The sequence below is a fragment of the Elephas maximus genome, chromosome 2 (genome assembly GCF_024166365.1).
Source record: "Elephas maximus indicus isolate mEleMax1 chromosome 2, mEleMax1 primary haplotype, whole genome shotgun sequence".
Lineage (NCBI taxonomy): Eukaryota > Metazoa > Chordata > Mammalia > Proboscidea > Elephantidae > Elephas > Elephas maximus.
In genome coordinates, this window is record NC_064820.1 from 2905882 (window position 1) to 2924789 (window position 18908).

Below are 18908 nucleotides of genomic sequence, written 5' to 3' on the forward strand. Positions count from 1 at the left end.
TGCTCCACAGGGTTTTCTTGGCTGTAATCTTTACAGAAAGAGATCACCAGACCTTTCTTTCATGGTACCACTAGGGTGGGTTTGAATCACCAACGTTTAGTAGTCACTTAGAAGTAGGACACAAACCATTTGCACCACCCAGGGACCTAGATAGCCGAAGCAACGGGACCTAGATAGGGAGATCTTATTGTTGTTAGACATTGTTGAGTTGTTTTTGACTCATGGAGACCACATGTGACAGAGTAGAACCATCCCTTAGGGTTTTCTAGACTGTAATCTTTATGTGAAGACCATAATTCAAGCCTCAAGTTGCAATATTGAAAGATTCTATGGGGAAAATATTAAACGGTGCAAGAAGCATCAAAAGAAGATGGAAAGAATACTCAGAGTTACTACACCAAAAATAGTTGGTTGATGTTCAACCATTTCAGAAGGTAGTGTATGATCAGGAATTGATGGTACTGAAAGAAAAAGTCCAAGCAGTACTGAAAATGTTGGCAAAAAACAAGACTCCAGGAACTGATAGAATATCAGTTGAGATGTTTCAACAAATAGATACATCGCTGCAAGTGCCAGCTCATCTATGCCAAGAAACTTAGACAGAGCTACTTGGCCAACCAACTGGAAGAGATCCGTATTCATGCCTATTTTCACGAAAAGTGATCCAAATAAATGCAGAAATTATCAAATAATATAATTAGTGTCACAGCCAAGTAAATTTTGCTGAAGATCCCTCAAAAGCAGTTGTAGCAGTGCATCGACAGAGAACTGCCAGAAATTCAGGCTGGTTTCAGAAGAGGAAGTGGAACCAGGGATATCATTGCTGATGTCAGATGGATCCTGGCTGAAAGCAGAGAATACCAGAAGGATGTTTACCTGTGCTTTATGGACTATGCAGAAGCCTTCAACTGTGTGGATCTTCACAGATTATGGATAATATTTTGAAGACTGGGAATTCTAGAACATTTAGCTTTGCACATGAGGAACCTGTACATACATCAAGGGGCAGTATTGAACAGAACAAGGGGGATACTGCGTGGTTTAAAGTCAGGAACTGTGTGTGTCAGGGTTGTATCCTTTTTCCATACTTAATCAATATATGCTGAGCAAATGATCTGAGAAGCCGGACTATATGAAGAACGGGGCATCAGGATTGGAGGAAGACTCATTACCAACCTGCATTATGGAGATGACACAACCTTGCTTGCTGAAAGTGAAGAGGACTTGAAGCACTTACTGATGAAGATCAAAGACCACAGCCTTCAGTATGGATTACACCTAAACGTAAGGAAAACACAAATCCTCACAACTGGACCAATGAGCAACATCATGATAAACGGAGAAAAGATTGAAGTTGTCAAGGATTTCATTTTACTTGGATCCACAATCAACACCCACGGAAGCAGCAGTCAAGAAATGAATTGACACGTTGCATTGGGAAAATTTGCTGCAAGAAACCACTTTAAAGTTTTAAAAAACAAAGTTGTCACTTTTAAGGACTAAGGTGCACCTGACTCAAGTCATGGTGTTTTCAATCACCTCATAAGCATGTGAAAGCTTGGCAATGAATAAAAAAGACACCTTTGAATTATGGTGTAGTTGAAGAATATTGAATATACCATGGACTGCCAAAAGAAAGAATAAATCTGTCTTGGAAGAAGTACAGCCAGAATTCTCTTTCGAAGCAAGGATGGCAAGGTTATGTCTCACATACTTGGGGTGTGATATCAGGAGGGATCAGTCCCTGAAGAAGGACATCATGCCTGGGAAAGTAGAGAGTCAGTGAAAAAGAGGAAGACCCTCAAGGAGATGGATTGACACAGTGACTGCAACAATGAGCTCAAGGATAACAACAATTGTGAGGATGGCACAAGACCTGGCAGTGTTTTGTTCTGTTCTACATAAGATCACTATGATTCGGAACTGACTCAACCCTGTCTAACAACAATAATCTTTACGGGAGCAGATTTCTTAGTCTTTTTCCCACAGAGATGATGGTTGGAATTGTACACCAACATTGTGGTTAGCAGCCAAGCACTTAACGATTGTGTCACCAGGGCCTTTTTGATAGGGAGATAGAAATAGAGGGAGATAGAGAGAGGGAGAGAAGACCAGAAGAGGAGGGAGGAGAAGAGGGTAGAGTAGGGGAGTGGTAACAGAGAGGAGAGGAGAGGAGAGCAGAAAGAGGTGAAATATTATGATCTGGCCTTGTAAGTCACACAGTGTCACTCTGAACACTCTGTTGTTTGGAGCATGCATAAGCCCCTACCTCCCTCTCCTGGAAAGAGTACTCATCACATTGTAAGATGAGTATGGAGAATGGAAGATATTAATGTGGTGATCTTTGGAAAATGAAATCTGTCACGGTTACCGTTTTTGCTGTTGTTAGGTGCTGTTGAGTCAGTTCCTACTTGTAATGACTGTATGTACAACAGAACAAAAAGGTGCCCAGTCCTGTGCCACCCTCAGTCATTGTTATGCTTGAGCCCATTGTTGCAGCCACTGTGTCAAGCCATCTCACTGAGGGGCTTCCTCTTTTTCACTGACCCTGTACTTTACCAAGCATGACATCTTTCTCTAGGGACTGGTCCCTCCTGAAAACATGTCCAAAGTATTTGAGACAGAGTTTTGCCATCCTTGCTCCTAAGGAGCATTCTGGTTGTACTTTTTCCAAAACAGATCTGTTCATTCTTCTGGCAGTCCACGGTATATTCAATATTCTTCACCAACACCATAATTCAAATGCATCAATTCTTTTTTGGTCTTCCTTATTCATTTTTCAGCTTTCACATGTATATGAAGTGATTGAAAATACCACGGCTTGAGGCAGGTGCATCTTAGTCCTCTAAGTGATATTTTGCTTTTCAACACTTTAAAGAAGACTTTTGCAGCAGATTTGCCCAGTGTGGCATATTGTTTGATTTCCTGACTGCTGCTCCCATGGGTGTTGACTTCGGATCCAAGTTAAATGAAATCCTTGACAACTTCAATCTTTTCTCCATTTATCATGATGTTGCTTATTGGTTCAATTGTGAGGATTTCTGTTTTCTTTATGTTATTTCTCTTGATAGAGTCCCACATGATTCTTAAGGTTTCTTCATTTTTTTTAATTCTTTTGTCTGATTTTTCTTCAAATATGTTGGTGCCAAGTGCTTTGTCTTCAAGTTCACAAATTCTGCCTTCCACTTGCTCAGTTCTGCTCCTTTGACTTTGACTTTCTATAGAGTTGTCTAATTCTGTAATTTTATTGCTGATCTTCTGAATTTCTGATTGCTGTTTATGGATTTTTCCAGCTTATTAAATTTTTCATTATGTTTCTGAATAACCTTTTTAATTTCTCCAACTACGTTATCTCTGTGTTCCTTGGCTTGTTCTGAGTATTGTCTGATTTCCTTCCAGATGCCTGGAAGCGTTCTGTATATTAATCTTTTGTATTCTGCGTCTGGTAATTCCAGGAAGGCACCTTCATCCAGAAGATCTTTTGGTTCTCTGTTTGAGAGCTTGATGAAGCGATCATGGTCTGTTTCTTTATGTGAGCTGATATTAACTGTTGCCTCTGAGCCATCTATAAGTTATTGTATTAGTTTATTTTGTTTGCTTACTCGGTATCGTAACTTCTTGCTTCGTTTTGTTTACATATGCCCAAATGGGTTGCTTGAGTGAGCTAGCTTGATTATTTTCTCCTTTGGAGCTCTGGCGTCCTGTCTCCAGATGCCTAGAGCTGTTATCAGGTCTATCAGTCTAGGAGTCCATTCAGTTTTCTTGTGTGAATTCATCTCAGGTATCCAGGTAGCTGATCATCGAGTGTGTTACAGGCTCTGTTAGGGGCAGGGGTGATTGGTGTAGGTATTGGTATCTGGTTGTAGCAGGGGGTCACCGTCTGAACAAGGCAGGGGGCTGAGAATCATCCCCCAAGTGTCTCTGAGGAAAGCGTGTCCCTGTTCCCTAGAGTGTACATGTGGGTGGGTTCTGCAGACGGACCATGGGCACCCAATGTTTTTGGTTGTAAGGACTGGGAGGTATCCTTGGACCCCTGTTGCAGGTGTCTGGGTGACCTGAGAGGAGCCACCAGTCCTTATGCCCCTGATGTGGGTAGGTGAGGACCCTGTTTAATAGGCAAAGCGGTGTCAAGCATCAAATACCCACCTCTACACCGCACAGCTGAAATGGTTGTAGCCTGCCTACAAAGACCTATTCTCCTGAAATAGGCCCACACAGGTCCATGCAGAGGGAAAAGGTACTTACTCAACGTCCACAGACCGTTTATGCCTGGACAGGAGCTGCTTCTGTCCTGAGCTCCCCTGGTTAGTGGAGTTGGCAAATTATCATGTCCCCCAACTGTGAATTTATTCCTTCTCCAGCTGGCCGCTTCTCCCTGAGGAAACTGTGGCCCAACGTTAGTATCAGCCCACTGCAGCCACTGCAGGGAATGGTGCCTGAGGGCCCATTCAGGTCCGGTAACTCCTTCCCACTTCTGAACTACCTCTTCCTCCCCCTACCCCTCGGTTTGTTTTCTAACTTTGCCTTTGACGTTCAAGGCTCCTAGCTTGTCATAAATATACCTGTTTCACTTATTTTTTGGGGTCTTTGTTGTAAGAGGGCTCCGTGGAAGTGTCTGTCTATTCCACCATCTTGGCCCTGCCTCTCTGTTTTCTTTATGTTGAGGTGCAATCCATACTGAAGGCTGTGGCCTTTTGTCTTCACCAGTAACTGTTTCAAGTCCTCTTCGCATTCAGCAAGTAAGATTGTGTCATCTACTTATCAGAAATTGTTAATGAGTTTTCCTCCAGTTCTGATCCTGAGCTCTTCATATAGACCAGCTTCTTGGATTATTTTCTGAGAATACAGGTTGAATAAGTTACTAATGATCAAGAAATAATGCCAGAGGACATGGGGAGAGTAAAAAACATTAAGAAGTACACTCTACTTTAAAAGCCTCCCTCTTACTGAAAAGTCTGTGTAATGAGCCATAAACCCATGCCCACACAAGATCGGGGAAGATTCATAATATTTCTTCTGTTTTTATTTGTTTTGTTGTTATAACACATTTCTTAATGACTCCAAGTCAAGTAGCAGAACAACAGGAAAATTTTCATGTCATGTTCTGATGTAGAAGGCTTTGGCCAGATGATTTATACCAGTGCATTCACAGTTCTAGCTGTGTTCTCCACTTCTCACTTTCTCTGCCAAAAGCTTTAGAAAATGAAGTCTCCATTGACTTCATTTTCTCTTGAGTATGGGTAGTAGTGTCCATTTCTTTGAATGTCGAGTAATTTTGGATTGTATCCTGTACATTATGCACGAGATGTTGTGGAAACCATTAATTATGTTAGGTACCTCTGAAGAGTGTTCTTTATTTTTAGCAGGTTTTTGGTTTGGCTAACCTCAAACTCCGTGCTCTGTCTCCCTTGAAATGGGCAATAGCTAAAATCTCTGTTCAGTTCCTTTACTCTTAGCTAACTTGGAGCCTGTTCTATACATGGGCAGTTCAGGGGTCAGTCAGAAATGTGGGCAGGGCTTATACTCAGATTTTGGGGCTTCCCTGCTGCTTTCTCCATGTCATGATTTCCCTCCTCTTTCCAGCTGTCATGTTCACCCTGAACTCTGTCCTCTGATATCTCCAGCTAGTAAGAGCTTGTGTTTCTGAGTTTTAGCTGCTCAGCATGGCCCTGACTGAAGCCAGACCTCAGGCAAGAGCTCTAAAAGATGAGAACTCAACCTATCCTCTTCCCTTCTTCTGAGTGTCTGCTCCCTGTTTCTATGTCATTTGGAATTCAGCCACCACAAGCTGATTACATGACCTAAGAATGGAAGCAACCAGTTTTCCAAGACTGTAGCTAAGAACTCATGGTCTATACATCTTTTGTATCTCAGAGATTTTTAAAAATTACCATTTCATAGTAGGATGCTATTCACTTCACTTATTAAATCTCTGTATTTACTACTCACACTTACATAAGGAAAGGAATGCTTGGGATTAAAAATGAGTCGTGGCTGGCTAGGTACATGGTATAGAATGTGTTTATGATAATTTTTCATCCAAATTGGGGCATTTTTGAGCATTAAAATTGTGGTATTAATGATTACACCAAGACCACCGATGTAAACTGGCAATGTCTTGGGCAAATGGAATAGTGATTACCCTACCTAGATGAGGTTCTTTCCAGTTCTCCCCTACTATTACCCATGGATGCAGGTAGATGTCCCCAATTCAGCATTCATATACCTTCTCTGGAAGAGCTGTGTGTGCCCCTCCCTGGCCAACCCTATCTCAAAGCAGTTCCTGAGACCAGCATTCTCTTACATTATATGTGCCATGTCATATCCCTCCTGTGAATGTAGAGTCTGTCCAAACTTCCTATCCATCTTCTCAGGACTTTCTATCTACAAGACTGATAAGAATTATTTCCGTAAATATAACTCGTTCATTACTGGAACAGAGGGACTAAAAGCTTGAGTCTAATACAACCTAACATCTTTTTATATCTCCTTGTCCATGTACAGTGGAAATTTGGTATGAATTCATGCAGTCAACATAATGTTTTGTGCTGATCTAAGGCACACACACACACAAAAAAACAAAATCCAAATTGAAAAAGTTATTCCTTATGAAACAATAATTCCAGGGGTAGGTACAGTACAAAGTGTAAAGTAGCCTGGTGATCACGGCACATTCCAATCCTAGGCCCATGTTTACATTGCACATTAATACTCTCCAACACCATCAAATACAATTTCCAGTCGTCTTTGATGCAGCCTCAGGATATTTTACAATTTTAAACCATGATAAATTATAGAAGCACGATTCTGTAATTTTTCTCTGTAAATATGCTGCAGAATAGATTCAAATGTTGAAGTAGTTTGCATAATTGGGAAATTCCATTTTGGCATCCTTAATTTTTCATTTTGTAACAACTGCTGACTTTCCACAGCAGATGAGAACAAAGAACTTTAACCTCTGAAAGCTTAGAATTCTATGACAGTAAAGACAACAAAAATGCATATAATCGAAATATTCATATTGCCCAATGTTTATTCTTCTACTCCTCGGTATCATGTCCCACTTTTATTTGCATTCCCATATTTTCTTTTTACTCCTGTGAAAAAAATACTCATTTGGAATTCACATATTTAGAAGTTTCACAAAAGTGCCTCAAATTCTGAGTTTTATTAACCAGTTGTGCACTGACTGGGCAAACTTTTAACCGAACACTTTTCTCACTTGACTTTACAGAAGACATTAGAACTAGAGTTACAGGCTCCTACCCTTTAGTGTAATCTGGACTCCAGAAAGCTTTTCTGTGGTCAGCATGGCATGTTACAAAAGTGAGTTTGAATGCCTACCATGCTGTGTGTGTGTGTGTGTGTACATTTAGCTTAAGCTCCTGCTACAAAAGCTGATCTACATGTTTTGAGAGAAAGGCACTTTCGAAGGGAGAATTTTCCTTAACTATCCAGTTTTTTTTTTTTTTTATCCAGTTAAGAGTGTGGGGTGCAGCCCCACTGCAGAGCTGGCGAACTCCTCCTGGGCAGGAGAGGGGCTCTGCCTACAAGCCAAGATCAGTGGCTACATGAAAGAGGAGGAGCAGCAGCTGTCGGATCTGGTACCCCAAGGTCAATACCCATAGAAGCAGCAGTCAAGAAACAGAAAGATGCATTACATTGGGCAAATCAGCTACAAAAGATGTCTTTAAAGTGTTAAAAAACCAACGCTGTCACCTCGAAGACTAAGGTGTGCCTGACCCAAGTCATCGTGTTTTCAATCACCTCCTATGCATGGGAAAGCTAGACAGTGAATAAGGAAGACTGAAGAAGAATTGAACCTTTTGAAATGTGGTGTTCACAAAGAGTATTGACTATACCATGGACTGCCAAAAGAATGAAGAAATCTGTTTTGGAAGAAGTACAACCAGAATGCTCCTTGGAAGCAAGAATGGAGAGACTACATCTCACATACTTTGGACATGCTATCAGGAGGGATCAGTCCCTGGAGAAGAACATCATGCTTGGTAAAGTAAAGTGTCAGTGAAAAACAGCAAGACCCTCAATGAGATGGATTGACACAGTAGCTGCAACAATGGGCTCAAGGATAACAGCAATTGTGACGATGGCGCAGAACTGGGCAGCATTTCGTTCTGTTGTAAATAGGGTCGCCGTGGTTAAAAACTGACTCGACAGCACCTAAAAACAATAAAACGTAGGCAAAGTCTCCAGTGAGGGTGGAATTAGAGACCTAGGTGATATCTTGGTCTCGAGGTACTTCTCAATTTTTAAATCCTAGGATAATAAGTAATGGGAATTTGGGAGGCAGAAACCTGTAGTTGTCCAGAGCTTGGAACAAACAGCTCTACTCTGACACTGACTCCACCATTTGCTCCTTGTGGGTTGGACACGTTACGTGAACTGAGTGAGCTGTAGTTCCTTCCTCACAAAATATAAGTTGTTACAGCTTCAGACTGAGATTGTTGTTGTTAAGTGCCATCAAGTTGGCTCCTACTCATGGAAACCTTATGTATAACAGAATAAAACATTGTCCAGTCTTTCACCATCCTCAAGATTGTTGGTATGTCTGAGTCCCTTATTGCGACTATTATATTGAGATCATTGTTGTTGTTGTTAGGTGCTGTCTAGTTGAATTCAACTCATAATGACTCCATGTGACATGGTAGAACTGTCCCACAAGGTTTCCTTGGCTGTGATCTTTATAGAAGCAGATCGTGAGGTCTTTCTCCCTTGGAGCCACTGGGTGAGTTTGAGCCACCAACATTTTGGAGTGTCACCAGGGATCCTTATAATGAGATTAACTGAGATTAACTAAAATAATGAATGTTAAATGCCCATGCGTGGCAGAGAGTAGCATTCAAGACATATTGTGAATCATAATAACAGTAAAATAATCATTGCATTAAAGTATAAAATCAGTCATTGTATAATAAGTCACCAGAGGACTCAGGGTTATGCATCGTTGTTAGGTGCCTTTGAGTTGGTTGCAACTCATTGCGACCCTATGTACAACAGAATAAAACATTGCCTGGTCCTGCACCATCCTCACAATTGTTGTTATGTTTGAGCCCATTGATGCAGCCATTGTGTCAATCTATCTCATTGAGGGTGTCTTTTGATTTCTTAACTGCTGCTTCCATGGGTGTTGATTGTGGATCCAAGTAAAACAAAATCCTTGACAATTTCAAACTTTTCTCTGTTTATCATGATGCTTATTGGTCCAGTTGTGAGGATTTTTGTTTTCTTTATATTGAGGTGCAATCCATGCTGAAGGCTGTAGTTTTTGATCTTCATCAGAAAGTGTTTTAAGTCCTCATCACTTTCTGTAAACAAGGTATGTAATCAGCATAATGCAGGTTTTTAATAAGTCTTCCTCCAATCTTGATGCCCAGTTCTTCTTCATGTAGTCCAGCTTCTTGGATTATTTGCTCAGCATACAGATGGGATAAATTTGGTGAAAGGATACATCCCTGAGGCACACCTTTCCTGACTTTAAACCACTCAGTATCCCCTTGTTCTGTCCAAACAAACAACTGCCTCTTGATCTATGTACAGGTTCCTCATGAGCACAATTAAGTGTTCTGGAATTCCCATTCTTCGCAATCTTATCCATAACTTTTTATGATCCACACAGTCAAATGCCTTTGCATAGTCAATAAAACACAGGTAAACACCTTTCTGGTATTCTCTGCTTCCAGCCAAGTTCCATTTGACATCAGCAACAATATCTCTGGTTCCACATCCTCTTCTGAAACCAGCCTGAATTTCTGTCAGTTCCCTGTCAATATACAGCTGCAGCTGCTTTTGAATGATCTTCAGCAAAATTTTGCTTGCATGTGATATTAATGATACTGCTTGCTAATTTCTGCATTTGGTTGGATCACCTTTCTTGGGAATAGGTATAAATATGGATCTCTTCCAGTCAGTTGGCCAGGTAGCTGTCTTCCAAATTCCTTGGCATAGAGGAGTGCGTACTTCCAGTGCTGCATCTGTTTGTTGCAACACCTCAATTGATATTCTCTCAATTTCTGGAGCCTTGTTTTTCGCCAAGGCACTCAGTGCAGCTTGGATTTCTTCCTTCAGTACCATTGGTTCCTGATCATATGTTACCCCTTGAAATGGTTAAATGTTGACCAATTCTTTTTGGTATAATGACTCTATGTATTCCTTCCATCTTCTTTTGATGCTTCCTGCATTATTTAATATCTTCCCCACAGAATCCTTCAATATAGCAACTTGAGGCATTTTTGAGCAAATTTGAGAAATTTTTCTTCAATTCTTTCAGCTTGAAAAATGCTGAGTGTGGTCTTCCCTTTTGGTTTTCTGTCTTCAGCTCTTTGCACATGTCATTATAATACTTCACTTTGCCTTCTCGAGAGGCCCTTTGAAATCTTCTGTTCAGTTCTTTTACTTCATCATTTCTTCCTTTTGCTTTAGCTTCTTGATGTTCAAGAGCAAGTTTCAGAGTCTCCTCTGACATCCATTTTGGTCCTTTCTTTCTTTCTTTTCTTTTTAATGACCTCTGGCTTTCTTCATGTATGATGTCCTTGATGTCATTCTACAACTCATCTGGTCTTCGGTCATTAGTATTCTACACGTCAAATCTATTTTTGAGATGGTCTCCAGATTCAGGTGGGATATACCCAAGGTCATATTTTGGCTTTTGTTGACTTGTTCTAATTTTCTTCAGTTTCTACTTGAACTTGCAGTTGATAGTCTTTTCCACAGTTGGCTCCTGGCCTTATTCTGACTGATAATATTGAGCTTTTCCATTGTCTCTTTCCACAGATCTGGATTTGATTCCTGCATATTTCATTTGGTGAGGTCCATGTGTATAGTCACCATTTATGTTGGTGAAAAAAGGTATTTGCAATGAAGAAGTCATTGGTCTTACAAAATTCTATCATGTGATCTCCAGTATCATTTCTACCACCAAGGCCATATTTTCCAACTACCTATCCTTGTTTTTTGTTTCCAACTTTCACATTCCAGTCACCAGTAATTATCAATGCATCCTGATTGCATGTTCAATTAATTTCAGACTGCAGAAGTTGGTAAAAATCTTAAGTTTCTTCATCTTTGGCCTTAGTGGTCGGTGCGTAAATTTGAATAAGTCATATTTACTGGTCTTCCTTCTAAGTGTGTGCATATTATCTTATCACTAACAGAGTTGAACTTCAGAATAGATTTTGAAATGTTCTTTTTGACAATGAATACAATGCCATTCCTTTGCAAGTTGTCATTCCTGGCATAGTAGACCCTATGATTGTCTGATTCAAAATACCTAATACCAGTCCGTTTCAGGTCACTACTGCCTAGGATAACAATTTTTATGCATTCCATTTCATTTTTGATGATTTCCAATTTTCCTAGATTCATACTTCATGCATTCCAGTTTCTGATTATTAATGGATGTTTGCAGCTGTTTCCTCTCTTTTGAGTCGTGCCACATCGGCAAATGAAAGTCCCGATGGTTGACTCCACCCATGTCATTAAGTTTGACCCTACTTTGAAGAGTCAGCTCTTCCTCAGACGTCTTTGGAGTGTCTTTCAACCTGGGGGGCTCATCTTCAGGCACTATATCAGATAATATTTAGCTGCTATTCTTAAGGTTTTCACTGGCTAATTCTCTTCATAAACAAACTGCCAGGTCCTTCTTCCTGGTCTGTGTTAGTCTGGAAGCTCAGCTGAAACCTGCCCACCATGGGTGACCCTGCTAGTATCTGAATACCAATGGCATAGCTTCCAGCATCACAGCAACATGTAAGCCCCCACAGTATGACAAACTGACATGGTCAAATTGATATAGTCTCATATAGTTGATTATTAATAAGTATTCATGGGTGATATTGTTTGTTTTATAAGCCAATCTATTATTTGGCTGAAAGATGACCATTTGCAGGTGGCTTAAATTCAATGTTGGGCAATAGTCTTAGGGATCCCTCTAGTCTCTATTGGTCCAGTAAGTGTGACATTTCTTAGGAATTTGGGTTTTGTTTCATATTTTTCTCTCATTCTGTCTGTACCTTCTACTGTGTCCCTTGTCAAAATAGTTGATAATGGTAGCAAGGTACCATCTAGTTCTTCTGGTCTCAGGCTAGACGAGGCCTTGGTTCATGTGAGCTTTATTTGTCCTGTGGACTAGTTTCTTCTTTGAGTCTTTGATTTCCTTCATTCTCTTTTTTTCCTGATGAGTAGAGACTGATAGTCATAACTTAAATGCCTGCTTGCAAGCTTTTAAGACAGCCCTCAGGGTTTCTTGGAGATCCCCCTATGATTTTGGAAATGCACACAAATTGATTCTTCAGTGATTTATTCCAGGATTTTTATGGTTATTGAATTTGGGCTATTTAATTCTTAGATTTTTGAAGGCACAAAAATATTTTAGTTTTTCTCTTAGCCATTTGGCTTTTCTCTTATGAAAAGTAATGCTTATTTTTCCACACTTTAGCAATTTCATGGACCCTACCTGCTTTTTCAAACATAGCTGCTTGAGACATCACAATGACATTTCTACTGCTATTATTCTTGGCAAACCCTGAGGTTACTCCACCTGTCAGTGTGCACTGGGGGCTCCCTGACACCCCTTGAGCACACACAGGTGAAACACAGATGCACAAGATCCAGAGGACACCCAAGCCCAACACTTTCCACCCTGAATAAGGCTGCTTCACTGTATCAAACTGACCTTCCAGACCTCTGATCCTTGACCACCACCTGAAACCCCCACTCTCATGGGAAAGAAGGTGGAAGAACATGTTGGTTATCATTTAATCTATGTAAAATTTTTTTCTACCTCTCCAAGCCCAAAGGAAAACAAGAGAAACCAAAACAAATCCCCAACTGTGGTTTGAATCCTTGGTTTTAACGGTGTCAATGTAATGTTGATAATTTGCAGCAGTAATTTACTTAAGTGGCTCTAAATGATCCAGCCCAGAGCTAGATAGCAGTGAGAATACTGTGGCCTGGGAGATAGCTGTTACTTTCCACCTTGAGAGGTTTTGAGAGCAGCAGAGGGCGCTCTGGTCTGGAGAGAGGACGCCCTGGTCTGAAGGAGAGGCCATGAGAGGTGGTCATGCCTCTGAGAAAATAACATAGGGTCTCTGCATGGTGCAAACAGTTAACAGACTCACAGCTAACTGAAAGTTTGTAGGCTCAAGTCCACCCAGAACTCTCTCTGAAAAAAGGCTTGGCACTCAATCTAATCCCCCAAAATGAGGCATCGAAGACCCTCTAGAGCTGTAGAATAGGAAAATTAATAATAGACATCTTACTTTGAAACCCTGGTGGTGTAGTAGTTAAGTGCTACAGCTGCTAACCACAAGGTTGGCAGTTCAAATCCACCAGGCGCTCCTTGGAAACTCTATGGGGCAGTTCTACTCTGTCCTATAGGGTCACTATGAGTTGGAATAGACTTGATGGCAATGAGTTTTTTTTTTTTTTTTTACTTTGACTTTTAGGCTTTTCTTTTCTATGAAACCAAATATTAACCATAAAAAGGCAGACCCAAACTGCAAAAGCCTACCAGAAACTGCTCTATAGCAATGTCAATGTCTTATCTTGCTAGAATAGGATAGTTGTCAAACCATAACCTAATTTAAATATCAAAAAAGCCTCATGGCTACAGGTGGGTGGAGCATCAAATTATTAGCAACCAGACCAGTTCTATCAGCATTTCTTAAACTGAAAGAGCTGAAGAAAAAATTTAAGCCTCGAGTTGCAATATTGAAGGATTCTATGGGGAAAACATTAAATGACGCAGCAATCATTAAAAGAAGATGGAAGGAAGACACAGAGCCAGTGTACCAAAAGAACTGATCAACATTCAGCCTTTTCAGGAGGTAGCATACGATCAAGAACCAGTGGTATTGAAGGAAGAGGTCCAAGCTGCACTGAAGGCACTGGCGAAAAACAAGGTTCCAGGGATTGATGGAATACCAAATGAGATATTTCAACAAATGAATGCAGTTCTGGAGGTGCTCACTCATCTATGCCAAAAATTTGGCAGACAGCTACCTGGCCAACCAACTGGAAGAGATCCATATTTGTACCCACTTCAAAGAAAGGAGATCTAACAGAATGCAGACGTTATTGAACAATATTAATTTCACACAAAAGTGAAGTTTTCCTGAGGGTCATTCAAAAGCAGTTACAGCAGTACATCAGCAGGGAACTGCCAGAAACTCAAGTCAGATTCAGAAGAGGACTTGGAACCAGGGTTACCATTGATGATGTTAGATGAATCCTGCCTGAAAGCGGAGAATACTGGAAAGATGTTTACCTGTGTTTTATTTATTATGCAAAGGCATTTGGGTGTGTGCATCATAAGGGGAATTCCAGAACACTTAATTGTGCTCACGAGGAACCTACACTAAGACCAAGAGGCAGTCATTTGAACAGAACAATAGGATACTGTGTGGTTCAAAATCAGGAAAGCTGTGTGTCAGGGTTGTATCTTTTCACCATACTTATTCAATGTGTGTGCTGAGCAAATAATCTGAGAAGCTGGACTCTGTGAAGAAGAACCAGGCATCAAGATTGGAGGGAGGCTCATTAACAACCTGCATTATGTGATGACACAACCTTGCTTGCTGAAACTTGCTTGAAGCACTTACTGAGGAAGATCAAAGACCACAGCCTTCAGTATGGATTATGCCTCATCATAAAGAAAACAAAAATCCTCACAACTGGACCAATAAGCCACATCATGATAAATGGAGAAAAGATTGAAGTTGTCATGGATTTCATTTTGATTGGGTCCACAATCAACACCCATGGAAGCAGCAGTCAAGAAATCAAAGAACGCATTGCATTGACAAATCTACTGCAAAAGATCCCTTTAAAATGCTGAAAAGCAAAGATGTCACTTTCAGGACTAAGGTGCGCCTGACCCAAGCATGTGAAAGCTGGATGGTGAATAAGGAAGACTGAAGAAGAATTTATGCATTAGAATTTTGGTGTTGGTGAAGACTATTGAATATTCCATGGACTGCCAGAATAATGAACACGTCTGTCTTAGAAAAAGTGCAACCAAAATGCTCATTAGAAGCAAAGATGCTGAGACTACATCTCACACACTTTGGACATATTATCAGGAAGGACCAGTCCCTGAAGAAGAACATCATTCTTGGTAAAGTAGAGGGCCAGTGAAAAAGAAGAAGACACTCAATGAGATGGATTGACATGGTGGCTATCCATCCACCTACATCTACAATGGGCTCAAGCATCACAAAGATTTTGAGGATGGCAGAGGACTGGGCAGTATTTCATTCTGTTGTACACAGGATCACTATGAGTTGAAAACAACTAGACAGCACCTAACAACAACAGGCCAGAAGTAACCTGATATCAGTGGATCTCAGTAAAGGGGGAAAGCAGGGTTCAATCAATCATGTGAAGATTAGCCAATATTTCTCCCTCCCCTTCTCTTTATAAGCCCCATCATTCCTAGTTTATTAGAGCCAATTGCTTTTTCTGGAATCATAAGGGCCTCCCTAAATGCATATAGAATAACTGCTCGGAATAAACCTCATGTTCAAATTTCAGTGAGTTTTGATTAATTCTAACAGAGCTCAGCTTTACTCTGACATATATGGGGGTGGCAACTGGTTAAAAAGAATTTAAGCTGTATGTTGCTTTTCCTTGTAAACAGAGGTATGGGAAGGAGAGATGAGGCTCATTGCATTAGATTTAAGATTCTGGGACATAAGGAGAATAATTTTGGAAAATTAGTTGTCGTGGATTGAATTATATCCCCCAAAAAATGTGTGTATCAACTTGGTTAGGCCATAATTCCCAGTAATATCCGGTTGTCCTCCATTTTGTGATTGTAATTTTATGTTGAGAGGATTAGGGTGGGATTGTAACAGCACCCTTACTGAGGTCACCTCCCTGATCCAAGGTAAAGGAGTTTCCCTGGGGTGTAGCCTGCACCACCTTTTATCTCTCAAGAGATAAAAGGAAAGCAAAGCAGGCAGAGAGTTGGGGACCTCATACCACCAAGAAAGAAGCAGCAGGAGCAGAGCGTGTCCTTTAGACCAAGGGTCCCTGTGTGAAGAAGGTCCTCATTGGGGGCAACGTTGACGAGAGGGCTGGCAGAGAGAGAAAACCTTCCCCTGGAGCCAACACCCTGAATTTGGATTTGTAACCTACTAGACTGTAAGAAAATAAGTTTCTCTTTGTTAAAGCCATCCACTTGTGGTATTTCTATTATGGCAGCACTAGGGTCGCTATGAGTCAGAATTGACTCGACAGCAATGGATTTTTGGTCTGGAGATGACTGAGACATTAGTCAAGGAATAAAAGAACTCAACCTCTATTTCTAGATGTGGAAATTTGCTTGTCCCCAGTTTATGCTACTGAATTAGCTTCTGAAGATTACAATGGGTTAGTTTTTTTATGGAAGATGGCTGCATCTATAACTAGGTAGTTTTCTTGTGAACAGACAGCTGGTGGTCGGTGAGTCCCAGGAGTCACACTTGTTTCTAAGTGAATTTTCTAAAGAGAAAATTAACAGATTGTGTTTTAAAGTGAGAGGACACACCGAGAAAGCTGAGCTCTCACTCACAGTGGGGTAGAAATGAGTGAAGGAGTGTCATGGTGAGCTAAATGCAAGGGCTCCCAGCTCCTCCAGGAAGAAAGAGATTGCTTTAGGGTGTTATCAGTACAGCAGTTGTGGGATGGAATCAGAGCTATTTGACCTGATTGTATCAGGAATGCCACATGAAAGATTATATGTATGTCAAAGATTGAAATCTGTTTATTTTTCTGAGAAAAACCAATTTAATATGACCTGGGAATATCAAGTGCCCCTCTAAATATCAAAATTTACTTTGCATTGATAGAGAACACCATGCTGAGGAGATACCTCGAAGAGAAAGATAACAGGTTGATTTTACATCTACAAAGAGTACAAATCCATTTTCCAAATCATGACTCCAAAATTAGCTCTGCAGCTCCCTGCAGGGCAGTTCTCTGACAGTGGGAAGCCGTGTTTTGCCACATTTGTGCACATTTGTATTAGATGCACTTGTATTCTTCCGTATTCTGGGGGCGGCTTATAGGACCCCTGTATGAAACAAAGAAGGCTCCTCAATGAGTACGGAGAGCTGTTGGTCCGCGTGCAATCCTGGAGGGAAGATGCATGTTGAATGTTGTTGAAAGGATTATCGCCCACACAGAAACTCAACTGAAACAAGCCTAAGAGGATCGCAGATCAAGACACTTTCAGGCATGGCTGAATTGAGCAGCTTGAACACTGACTGTGGGTTCCTCTGTCTTCTGTCTCTCTGCCCTCTGGTAAGAGCCATCCCTAGACTGCTTTCCGCCAGTCACAGCCAGGGGATGGTCCTTGGGATACTGTGTGTAAAGTATATTAATGATCTCTGCTTCACAGGGCATCAAAGAGTAAATGAGATACCCAGACAAGGAACCTTCCCCTCCCTCCCCTGCAGCATGTCCTGAAGCATTGGTGTGGAGTAAAACTCAGCAGCCGGGTGGATGGCGGAAGTGCTCTGTGTTTAAAGTGATCACCACATGTCTCTGTGGGGCCCCATGGTGTCATATAGAGAAATCAGATGTCGTTGTGATACAGGCTCTCAGGAAATGTACAGAAAAGCAGCGTGGGGGAGTGAGCTTTCACCACGGGCTCTGTGTCCCTTCGATACATACTGCAGCCGGCACACACACCGCCTCCTTCCTGCTTACCCCCCAATCCTCCTGTCAACTAGGCACCACCACCCAAGCAGGATCACATTCCCAGCTACAGGGGCCAGGACTGACATACGTGTTTTGGGGGGGACAGATTCAATCCATAACAATTTTTGTTTCTATTGATGTAATAGCCTCAACATGCTTCGCTGGTTACTTTGATTACAAGTTTTACAAAAGGAAATGAGAATGGGAGAAAAAAAAAAAGTAAACATACCTACCTATCCTGATGTTAGAGGAAATGGAAGAAACGACTCTCAAAGTCTCTAACAAACTTTGGATTCATGCCAAAATTAGGAATAACTAGCCTCCTTAGCAGTTATCTCTATTGCCAAAAGGCTACACTGAATGGTTTTTCTACTTTGTCCTTTTATAGGAAAATTGCAAGGACTAGTGAGCATTGATAATTGAGGCAGGAAATGGAAACCATTTTAACCTGAATTATCTATTCTGTAAATTATCATTTTTGACAGTAACTGCATAATTACAAAATTTCCTCCTCAGTTGATCTGGGTAATCAGACTTAACAAGAATTCAATAGCAATTGATCTCTATGAATATGTCTTTATAAATGTTTAATATTTTAAATCGTCACCTAAATGTATCAGTGTTCTAAGTGTAAAATCACATAGAAACTCATTGGAGTAGCTTCTACAGTCAGATGATCTACCTGTACCCCATTGCCATCGAGTCCATTCCTACTCATAGTGACCCTATAGGACAGGGTAGAACAGCCCCATGGGGTTTCCGAGGAACACCTGGTGGATTCTGACAACTTTTTGGTTAGCAGCACAGCTCTTAACCTAGACTATGCCACCAGGGTTTCCTTTGGACAATCTAAGTAGTATTTATAATCCTGAAAACAATATGAACCAGACAAAGATATCTTTTGCCACGTTTGTTGCCTTTCATTTTTACACTCATGTACCTTTTCTTTTCTAAGAGTGGTGTGTGATGGCAGAGAAGGAAGAATTCTGCCTTGTCTCCTACTGCTGCTGTAGCATGTGGCTTTAAAGGAAAAAAACATTTATTGTCTCACATTCTAGGGGCTGGAACTCAGAATTCAGGGCTTCACCAGGGCTGTGCTCTGTAGGCTCTAAGGGAGGATCCCTCCTTATCAGCTCTTGTTGCTGTTCAGTTCATAGCGGCCCCACGTGACAGAGTAGAACTGTCCTGTAGAGCATCATTGGCTGTAA